Below are 12,233 nucleotides of genomic sequence, written 5' to 3'. Positions count from 1 at the left end.
TATTGTTCATAGCTCTTATACCATGTATAAATTCTCTACAAATCTCACTCCTCTGAGACCACATAGAAAATTTGGTTGTAGGTTAACCTGATAATGCAATATAACCAAAGCTGAATACTATAACCTACTTCTACTATCAATTTTCGGAAGCTTAAAGATCGAGTTGAACACATATAATCATAAGAAGAAGAATCAATGCACAATACACATGAGAATACTTTGGGGAAAGCCTTATCTAAAAACTCCACTATCTGTATTATCATACAAGGTGGAAATACATAGGAATTATACAAAGCCTTAGCTCTCACAGCTAGCCAGCTCTCGATACAATCCTCACAGATGCTTACAGGCAATCCTGGCTTCTCTCAAGCCTTCCTCTCTACCCTCCAAGTTCCTATTTCCTTGTATTGTTCCTAGTGGCTGATCTTCACCTCACCAAGTGGAAAACTGCTCTCACACACTGTCAAAATTGTGCAATCCTCCAGGAATTATTCCTTCTACATGCATGAGTTTTCTTTATAGGAAAACACATGCAACTAATAGTACACCATCATTGACATTTAGCTCAACTGGGTCTTTCTCAGAATAGACATGCATGAGTTTCTGATGAGGGAATATTGAGTTAATTGGAGTACACTAGTTGAGTTCATGCATGCGTCAACTAACTGTTAACTCACCATTAGTTCCTCAAACAGTTTGGAACTAATTTAACTAGACTTAATTGACTAAATTGAGTTAAATAATTACAACTCAAATATAACTCAATATTATCTCCTTAATTTAAGGGATAACTCTTGCATGACTTCAGAAAGACTTCTAACTTATTTCCAAGTAGTTGTTAAGACTAATTTCGATTTTAATTCACAATTTAATTCAAGGACAAATTTGTATGATGAAGTTCTTCAGGTTGCATGATTATATAGAGAACATGAAAGCAAAGATAGCCACTTTTAGTCTTAAAGGGAAAGAAGATATCTGTTGGGAGGATGTGATGAATGTTAAAGGTATTCAGGAGGATGAATTGATTTTGAATGAGTTTGAGAGGATCTTCAAGAAGAAGTATTTGTCAGAAAGGTACTATGATGACAGAGCTAAGGAGTTTATGAGTTGCAGATGGGTTACATGATAGATAATGAGTATACTAGCATGTTCTTGGAGTTTTTGAGATATGTGTCTTACCTCAAGGAGGAGAAGGCCAAGGTTCAGAGATTCATCAGTGGATTGCTAGTAGCATACAGAGACCAGATTGAGTTCGATGAGCCTATATCATTGGAGGAGGCCATATGAAAGCTCAAACATTATTATGAGTAGTTGAAGTGCAAAGTTGAGCCTAAGTATGACTTGAAAGGAAATGAGAAAGTTAAAGGAAAATGGCCACCAAAGCGGCGAAGACCTCAAATGCAGGTGAGAAAGAAAATGTGGTCCCTTACAAGAAGTTTAATACAGTTTAGAAGGGACATGGAGAGTAGAAAATTAGAGGTGATGGTAGAGCATTGTTATAGTGTTGGATATGTAGTAAGGATCATCATAAGAGGGATTATTTGCAGTATCAAGGTGGTAGAGCCCAGATCTATAGTGCTCAGGAGGCACATACAATTATGGATGTTAGTCATGTCATTCCTCGAATTTATGCAGTTGTGGACAATAGGCATGTAGATCATCATGCATATATCAGAGAGATGGATAGTAAGATGTGTGATCAAGTTGTTTCTATTTTGATTGAACCTCAATATTAATTATAGTTATGTTAATCCTGACCTGGTGGAAAAGTGTGGTTTGAGAAAAGAAGTGCATGTAAAATCTTGGTTGGTACAATTCATTTCAGGTACAATAAGAGAGTTCACCATTGGGTAAGAGTTTAAGTGTTTGAGTTAAATGGTATGCCTACAACGACACATTTGAATGTACTTGCACTGGTATTGTATAACATTCTTTTGGGTAGGGATTGGTTGTACCTTCATAGGACCGAAGTGGATTTCTTCAATCAGGGCATTGACTGCTTGGATGATAATGAGGAAAAGAGAATTTTTTAAGGAAATAAGAAACCTACATCAGTGAGGATGGTTACCATTATGCAGGCTAAGCATAGCTACTGAAAAGGTTGTGTGATGTTTGTAGTGAATATATCTAGTGACAAGGGTAAAGATATTGAGGATGCAATAATATTCAACAAGTACCCTGTATCGCAACAGTATCAGGATGTGTTTCCAGCAGAGATTCTAGAGTTAATTCCTCACAGGGAAGTAGATCTCTCTATTGAGTTGGTTCTAAGGCTAGCACCAACATTGAAGGCACCTTACAGGATGAGTACCCTAGAGTTAGTAGAGTTGAAATTATAGTTAAAGGAGATGCTTGACAAGGGATACATTAGGCCAAGTGTATCACCTTGTGGTGCACCAGTGTTGTTCGTAGAGAAGAAAGATGTCACTCTCATATTGTGTATCGATTATAGATAGGTGAACAAGGTGAGAATCAAGAACAAGTGCCCATTGCCGAGTATTGATTATTTGTTTATTAGTTGAACGGGGAAGCAATGTTCTCTAAGATCGAGCTGATATCAGGATATAGTCAGGTACACTTCAAGTAAGAGGATATCTACAGTACTACCCTAGGACCAAGTATGAAATTATGAGTTTGTTGTAGTTCCATTCAGTTTGACTAATTACCTGGCTAGATTTATTTGCTTGATGAATAATGTGTTGTGTCCTTGTTTGGATAAGTTTGTTATTGTATTCATTAATGACATCTTGATATACTCCAAGAATGGATAAGAGCATGCCGAGCATTTAGCAATAGTGTTGAATCATATACTAGCTATGTGCTCTTATGGGACATATTTACAAGATATGATCTTGTAGGCAGGACATCGAGATGGTAGGTATATGGATATTATGCATAGGTTACAACAGAGTACATGTGCTTGTATAGATATAGGTATAGGTACAAGTATAGGTGATCAGGATGCATATTATTATCTCAGAGTAGATGGTTTGGTGAGATTTAGGGACAGGATCTGTTAGCACTGAAAATTAACCTTAAGGCTAAGAAAAGGCAACTCTGAGGTAACCACAGACCAAGCTTCGATTTGGCATCTAGCCTTGCCAGAACAGAGAGGGTTCTCTCTTTTCCAACAAGATGTGGCTTCAATAAATGAAATTTTAGGCTAGCTATGGAGTGCGAGGATTTTTTTGAAAGGTTTTGGGTTGAAACAACAAGAGAAAGGATGATTGGGCTATGGAGTCAATGTTAGTTTCTTCCGGCAAACTTGGGGAAAATTAAGTGCCATGTTCAGCTAGATAGGAGATTGCAAATATGAGAAGAATAGAGGGGAGAAATCCCGCTGCCCTGTAGGCATCAAACAAGGGATGGATCCGCAACAACAATTTTAGATGAATGAGAAACACGAGGTTGCTCAACAAAGCATCTAGCAAAGGATGAATTTTGCTATGACAACCATTACATCTAATAGCAAAATCATCATGAAAGGAGCATCATAGGGGATGGATTCCTAACACATCTCTTAGATAATGCTGTAACAAGGCAGAAAAACATAATGTGTAAATGAATTTATGAGAAAAAACATACTGGACATTTAAGCATCGTGATGAATCCCAAGTCCAAAAGGGTAGAAAACTGATTTATTAACATGATATTAAGGAAAAATTTACACAATGCCAAGTAGCCTCTCTGCTCCAAAATCGAACCTCTACATCTTAAAACTAATCATATTTATAATATTAAAAAATAATTTTAAATTTCCTCAACATAGGAAATAAAAGATAAAATAAAATATACAATTAATAATAAAATCCTATCATAAAACAATATTAAAACTAAACAATATTCAATAAAAATCTTGTGAACTATGGCAATAAAAGTTGTTTTGAAAACCAAAATTAGTGAATTTTGGTCAAGATTTGCTTCCTTTAAGGGTGGAATCCAACAAAAGCCACCCAATTTTGGAGTTGTTAGATCGACCTACTTTTCTTCTCCCTTCTTGGATGCTCTCTGACTACCATTTGTACTGGTGACCACCTACTGCTAAGCTTATGTACTATAGAGGTCTACACTGCTTGAATGCAACTACATGCCTTTTCAATACCATTACCATGCTCTTAGCATATAATGATGACACAAATATTTACATGACATTTCCTTGATGTTTTCTTCTGGAGGCTCAGCACAGATTCCAAATTTGTAGATGAGACTTGACCTGGTTGTCGACCCTCAGCTTGCTCAAACTCTTCTATAATTTTTAAAGCACAATAGAGCTTAGTTGTCTTTCTAGGAAGACTACTCCAGTGAAGTAACACAGAATCATCTAAGTTTGGAAAGAAAATCTAAGAAGCAATAGCATCTTCCTGTTTTCCTAAGTGTATATGTGGTTTTACAATTCAACAAATATTTCTCTACAAATACCTCTACAATCTATTGAATAAAATGCAATTATTTATGGCCTTTTGTGGCACATCTCATTAACCTACTTGTTCACAATAACTGAGGTGCACCGAAGAACAACAACATCAAAATTGTCGAGAAAATTACCAGATAGATCTTTCACACTACCTTTTTTGAACAGAGACATGGACCATAGAATTGAAATCTCTTAATGAATCCCAACAAACTTTAGCAATTGATTTTCCCTTGTGATTGGATACCTCAGCAAGAATAAAAAAAAAATTGCTGATGAAGTTTCTGCTGTAACTGGACTATCATCCATCAACGTCAAATTACCAATACCTGCCAAAACTATTTTCTTGCATAGCTTTGCAACCATTCCAGTCATTCCAATAACCAAAACATGAGATTTTCTTAATCTACTTTGTGCATCAACACCCCAGACATGGATTTGACGATCATAGACAACAGTTTCCTGGTCATTCAATACCTCTCCATCCATGTTGAAGGAAGCAACCGCTTATTGCATTTTAACCCCAATCAGCAAATGTAGTAACGTCGATTTCCTCTTGTCCCAAGGAATCTGGCTGTCTTTTTGGTCAGGTAAGGGCCTTTTGCCTAATGATGGGCATTTGTAGAACTTTGTTTTTTTAGAATGTCCCTACGTGTAGCACCACACTTCCAGAAGCGCAATGCCACATAGCTATGTGCAGTGCTACCTCCTTCAGTTAGCTTGACTTGATTTTTTGTGTGTTATGGATGCAGGGACACTGAGTTGGGCCTTCAGCTCTCATCCTTAGATTCCATCTCCTTCTTTGGCTTCGGCTTCAGCTTTATCAACCTTTGCAACTAAAATTTCCTTCTCAAGTCTCTCTTCCAGAGAGTCTTCCACTATCCCCCAATGAATATTTTCTTTTTTAACTTATCTGTTCAACAGCCTCTTGACTATTTCCTGTTAATTTTATGACTTCTCCTTCACTCGAATATGGACCACATGGTTGTCCAGGAGAGACTTGGAAATTTATCCTTTCATTGATGATTCCAAGCATGATTTTACACTCTGTCTTAAACAAATATTGTAGCAGAAGCTCATTGGGGTACTGACACATCTTGATGTTGACTTCTACTCAAAGACCTTCCATTGATGTAAGTGTAAGCATTGGTTGGACCAAGCCGCGTAGGTATCTTCCCCAAAATTACCCTATTCTTCTCTGTGCCATGTTCATGCACTCCAACATATTTTATTCGATCACCTTTCTTAAAAGCACATTTTGATTGCTGCGATGACTCTGTATTGTCATTTTGTTTTGAAGAACATTTTTCATCTTCACAATCCTCACCTGAAACTCTCTTTTCAAAACCTTCCAATCCATAAGGAGCAAGTTTCCTTAGAGTTGTGGCAACAGATTTTGGATCCTTGTCATCTACATTGCTACCATCTTCTTTCGCTTCACTGCTTGCCCAGTCTTCTTCATTGCTTGCATCATTCTCATCATCTACCTCTGACTCTGATGAACATTCTTCCCCAGTTTCACCAGTTTCATTTTCATCATCAGTCTTAGCTTCCGATGCACCTTCTTCACCAAAATCATGGGGCACAAGGACACTACTGTCAAGAATTAACAATGGCACTTGTAAATGATGTGCAAGGGCCTTCACTAATCTCTCTCGATATAGCTCTGTTCCTAGTATGCTCTGTAATAGGATCCTGCAGCTTGAAGAACTCAAACGTGAACCATAATGAGCAGCAAATTTATGATGTTTCAAATGGGCCATTGCACATTCCTTTAAAGTATCTTTAATATGTCCCTCCAAGAAGTAGGGAAACATTTCCCATGACACATTGATATTCTACCAGGGCACAAATTTGCGCAAAATTTCCTTCCGAAACCTTGACTTCTTGGATAGAAAGGGTGACTCCTATTTCTTGGATTGAAAAAAAAGTCTCTCATTCTGAAGCCATTCTCGTTGATCTTGTTCCCCCAAACGAGCATGATCATTTGATCCAGGACTAGTTACTTCATATTTCTCGATTTGTGTTTTGCCATCAGAATTAGTAGTAACCTCTCTCTTATTTTTATCTGGTTCCCCGCCATTGTTTATAGGAACATTTTTAACCTCATTGTTATTTCAGCCATTTCCTTTTGAACTAAAGTGTCTAACAAGATGTCGATTGTGGGTGTGTCTTTGAATCTCTTGAAATGAAATAAACCTAGGCTTCAACCCACAATCAAATAATTTACTTAAGAAATAGGTTCCACACGGACCACTAGAGAATGTATTTCTTCCAAAGCTAAAACTTGGATCGACAGAAGTAAATGAGCCATCTTCCTTTGAAGCCAGGGAAAGTTCTGTATCCCGATTGGGGGTATCTAACCCTATCTGGCTATTGCATCTTGGGAATAGAAATTTTGGAGCTCCTTCATGTCTACATCATGCCTTGTCTTCTCTTTTGCATCTATTATGCCTACAAATTCCTCTCTTTCCTTGGTTGCTTCCACTTCATTTAGCTCTTAAATTCTCTAAATGTGTAATCTCTATGGCATTTTGAGTGCTGATTGTTTTTTCACATGCTTGGTTGTACATCTCACGAAGCCGTTTCAGTTCAAACTCCAACTTTTCTAGCTCGTTTTCAAGTTGTGACTTTATAGACATGTTTGGCAGTGAGGATGTGCCTAAATAATTATCAAATGATGGAGATCACTCATCACTGTCCTCACTAGTCATCTTGATTCCCATTTTACTCTTGATATTTTTAAAATCAAGAAGCGTGGTTGATTTCCCAACTAGAGGTTATACCTCTTTTTGAAAATTGCAAGTCCTTGAGATAATTTCATTGCTGGCCCTGCTTGACTCTAAAGAAGCAGCTGATTTCACTTAAGAGAGTTTTACTTTTGATATAACATATACAATACAAAAACTTGGAACAATCTTTGACAGCCTTTCTAGTACGTTCAGGGCCATGACCCCCTATAAAATAATCTATTTGACAAATATTATAAACTCAGGGAATGATCATGAAGATAATGTTAGGATGAATGTTAAGATGAATGAAGATAGCTTGGCTCACAAACGTTGGCTCAAAAATATCCATGTCTTCATCACAGCCATGTGCTCTACAAAGTGATTACTTGCAAAAAGGACCCCAATGAAAAGATCTATTGGACCCTCTGGCAAAGGAGGAGCTTTTCATTTATTTGACATGTCAAGTATTCTTTGAGTTGAAAAGCTTGGAAGAGATGAAAGTAAGGATGATAGCAAACATTGAGTGAACATCTATAAAGCTTCAAGTAATTCCTCTCTAGGACCATGAGACTAGCAGTTGTAAACTTTTCACTAGCAATATCCCTATCAACAATGTACAGTGCCCTCTGCACAGGATATCTCCTTCAATCAAACAAGAGAAACAAGCTCGCCATATGTTGAGATGAGAACTAGCAGCATGGTAACAAACCTTCAAATGCTATGTTCTCTCCTTCTCTATCACAGTCCAGCCACTGACATCTCCTAGCTTCCTCTGGATCATTCAATACCTAAACTGCTGCACGAGAGGCCTTTGAGTCAACCATTCATTCGGTCGTATCTTTTGATTCGGGAGCCAGTTTTGGGAGTGTGATATACCATTGGAAAGATCTTTCCAAACTACTTCTGATGGACACACTAATGACATGTTTTAACCCTAATGATCATGTGCAAAACATCTAACAAAACCAAACATAGTAAGAGCTCATGTTGATCCCTGGTGACAGGCTGCGAAGACTGGAACTAACATCAACCTTATTGGGGATGGAAGCTCCTTGGAGGTGTCAAGAACACCGTAGACCAAGTGCCTCATCCATTGGGCAATACGGTCAGCCGTAAACCCAAAAGAACTCATACCAATCCAAAAACATATACATACTACAACCTGTACATAAACAAATACCGAAAACTAAAATTCTACCTCGAGCAACTTATTTATACACAAACCTACCCTACTTTGCAGAAAAAACAATAAATCAAGTAATGTTGTATTTCTAGACCAACCAATCAAGCAACTATGACAATGATGCTGCTTGGAAGTGCTTGAACTAGGACACAAATATAAATGTTGATAGCCATCCATGCACAAATTGAATTTGGCTGTGTGAAAGACAATCTGACTTATCATTCAAACTGAAAAAATACTCCATATATGAGACAATAGGATCAAAGAAACTAGACTCTATTTGTTGCCCTAACTCCTCAACGCAGACCTCCAACTGCAAACTATCAATGCAAACATCCACGGGCAGCCCTATTGTTTCTTGTTTTGAAGGAGGAAGAGTTTCCAAGAACTTTTCGGGATCTCAAAATTCATATGATTGGATCTGATCATTTAAATACTGAATTTTCTTCTCAAATTTTTCAACAACTAACTCAAAGAAACCAGTTTTAGCTTTAGGAGGAAACTTCGGAGATCTCAAACATTGAAGCACAGTAATGAAAAATACTTCATCTATTTCAATATCTACTAACTAGTCTCTAACTTCTTTGAAAGCTTCACAACACACAGGGTTTGCCACATACCCTGTCATTGGTGATTACCATCAATGTTCTGAAATTTGGATTCTAGATTCATTGGCAGTGAAGTCGCTCTGAACTTTGAAGCTTCGGATCTTGAACAATGGAGTCGTCAGGTAGATGATTTCAACCTTCATATGTGTTTAACTGTTTTCCACCGTCAGCAACCAGATCTTCGACTTGAATGATCTTTCCTGGAGAAGATTTGTCACCTCGTCCCTAGCAACGACGCCAATATGTTAGCACTTAGAATTAACCTTATGGTTGAGAAATGACAACTCTGAGGTAACCACAGACCAAGCTTTTGATCTGGCATCTAGCCCTTCCAGACCAGAGGGGGCTCTCTCTTTACCAACAAGATGTGGCTGTAATAAATGAAGTTTTAGGCTAGCTATGGAGTGCGGGGATTTGTTTGAAAGGTTTTGGGTCAAAACAGGAAGAGAAAGGATGATTGGGCTATGGAGTCAATGCTAGTTTATGCCGGCAAACTTGGGGCAAATTAAGTGCCATGTTCAGCCAGATAGAATATTGCAAATGTGAGAAGAATAGAGGGGAGAAAGCCCACTGCCCTACAAGCATCAGACAAGGGATGGATCCACAACAGCAAATTTAGATGAATGAGAAACATGACGTTTCTCAACAAAGCATCTAGCAAAGGATGAAATCTGCTATGACAACCATTACATCTAACAGCAAAATCATCATGAAAGGAGCATAATAGGGGACAGATTCCTAACACATCTCTTAGATAATGTTGTAACAAGGCAGAAAAACATAATGTGTAAATGAGTTTATGAGAAAAAACATACTGGACATTTAGGCATCGTGATGAATCCTAGGTCCAAAGGGCAGAAACCTGCTTTATTAAAATGATATTCAGGAAAAATTTACACAATGCCAAGCAGCCTATTTACTGCCAAAATCGAACCTCTACACCTTAAAAATAGTCCTATTTATAATATTACAAAATCATTTTAAATTTCCTCAACATAGGAAATAAAAAATAAAACAAAAAATACAATTAATAAGAAAATCCTATCATAAAACAATATTAAAACTAAACAATATTCAATAAAACTCTCATTACCTATGACAAATAGAGTTGTTTTGAAAACCAAAATTAGTGAATTTTGGTTAAGATTTTCTTCCTTCAAGGGTGGAATCCCACAAAATTTGCCCTTTGACTGCCACCTTGCACCTGCCTGCACAAATATTGGAGTTGTTAGATCGACTTGCTTTTCTTCTCCCTTCTTGGATGCTATCTGACTACCATTTGTACTGGTGACCACCTGCTGCTAAGCTTATATACTATAGAGGTATACATTTCTTGAATGCAACCACGTGCCTTTTCAATACCATTACCATGCTCTTAGCATATAATGATGACACAAATCTTTACATGACATTGCCTTGATGTTTTCTTCTAGAGGCTCATCACAGATTCCAAATCTGCAGATGAGACATGACCTGGTTGTCGACCCTCAGCTTGCTCAAACTCTTCTATAATTTTTAGAGCACAATAGAGCTTAGTTGTATTTCTAGGAAGACTGCTCTAGCGAACTAACACAGACTCCTCTAAGCTTGGAAAGCAAATTTGAGAAGCAACAACGTCTTCCTATTTTCCTGAGTGTATATGTGGTTTTACAATTCAACAAATATTTCTCCACAACTACCTCTACAATCTACTAAATAAAATGCAATTATTTGTGGCCTTTTGCGGCACGTCTCATTAACCTTATTTTTTCACAATAACTGAGGTGTGCCCAAGAACAACAACATCAAAATTGTCGAGAAAATTAGTAGATAGATCTTTCACACTGTCTTTTTTCAACAGAGACATGGACCATAGAATTGAAATCTATTAATGATTCCTGACAGACTTTAGCAATTGATTTTCCCTTATGATTGGATACCTTAGCAAGAATCAACAAAAAATTTGCTGATGAAGTTTCTGTTGTAACTGAACTATCATCCATCAACGTCAAATTACCAATACCTGCCAAAACTATTTTCTTGCATAGCTCTGCAACAATTCCAGTCACTCCAATAACCAAAACTCGAGATTTTCTTAATTTACTTTGTGCATCAACACCCCAGACATGGATTTGACAATCATAGATAGCAGTTTCCTGGTCATTCAATACCTCTCCATCCATGTTGAAGGCAACAACCGGTTATCGTATTTTAACCCCAATCAACAAATGTAGCAACGTCGATTTCCTCATGTCCTAAGGAATCTAGCTGTCTTTTTGGTCAGGTAAGGGCCTTCTGCTCAATGATAGGCACCTGCAGAACTTTGTTTTTTAAGAATGGCCCTACGCGCAGCGCTTGGCTCTAAGCACAGCGCCACACTTCCAGAAGCACAACACCACAGAGCTACGCGTAGCGCTACCTCCTTCGGTTAGCTTGACTCAATTTTTTGTGTGTTATGGATGCAGGGAAACTGAGTTGGGCCTTCAGCTCTCATCCTTGGATTCCATCTCCTTCTTTGGCTTCGGCTTTAGTTTTATCAGCCTTTGCAACTAAAATTTCCTTCTCAAGTCTCTCTTCCAAAGAGTCTTCCAGTATCCCCCAATGAATCTTTTCTTTTTTAATTTATCTATTCAATAGCCTCTTGACTATTTCCTGTTAATGTTATGACTTCTCCTTCACTCGAATATGGACCACATGGTTGTCCAGGAGAGACTTGGAAATTTATCCTTTCATTTACGATTCCAAGCATGATTTTACACTCTGTCTCAAAAAAATGTTATAGTAGAAGCTCATTGGGGTACTGACACATCTTGATGTTGACTTGTACTCAAATACCTTCCATTGATGTAAGCATAGGCATTGGTTGGACCAAGCTGCGTAGGTATCCTCCCCAAAATTACCTTATTCTTCTCTGTGCCATGTTCATGCACTCCAACATATTTTACTTGATCACCTTTCTTAAAAGCACATTTTGATTGCTGCGACGGCTTTGTATCGTCATTTTGTTTCGAAGAAAATTTTTCATCTTCACAATCCTCACCTGAAACTAGCTTTTCAAAACGTTCCAATCCATAAGGAGCAAGTTTCCTCAGAGTTGCGGCAATACATTTTGGATCCTTGTCATCTAGATCGCTACCATCTTCTTTCCCTTCACTGCTTGCCCAATCTTCTTCATTGCTTGCATCATTCTCATCATCTACCTCTGACTTTGATGAACATTCTTCCCCAGTTTCATTTTCATCATCAGTCTTAGCTTTCGATACACCTTCTTCACCAAAATCATGGGGTGCAAGGACACTACTATCAAGAAATGATGTGTA

At 37.8% G+C, this 12,233-nt stretch overlaps 2 pseudogenes; both read right to left on the bottom strand.

The window, feature by feature from the left end:
* Positions 1-333: 333 nt before the first annotated feature.
* Positions 334-4,900, bottom strand: LOC149193626 (SUMO-activating enzyme subunit 1B-1 pseudogene; annotated as a pseudogene).
* Positions 4,901-10,309: 5,409 nt separating this feature from the next.
* On the bottom strand, positions 10,310-11,096 carry LOC149193625 (SUMO-activating enzyme subunit 1B-1 pseudogene; annotated as a pseudogene).
* Between the last annotated feature and the right edge of the window lie 1,137 nt (positions 11,097-12,233).

Source organism: Pinus tabuliformis, chromosome 2_2 (assembly GCF_031772625.1).
Source record: "Pinus tabuliformis cultivar Carrire ecotype Pingquan chromosome 2_2, CPIR1, whole genome shotgun sequence".
Taxonomy (NCBI): Eukaryota; Viridiplantae; Streptophyta; class Pinopsida; order Pinales; family Pinaceae; genus Pinus; species Pinus tabuliformis.
This window is presented reverse-complemented; position numbering and strand designations above follow the sequence as displayed.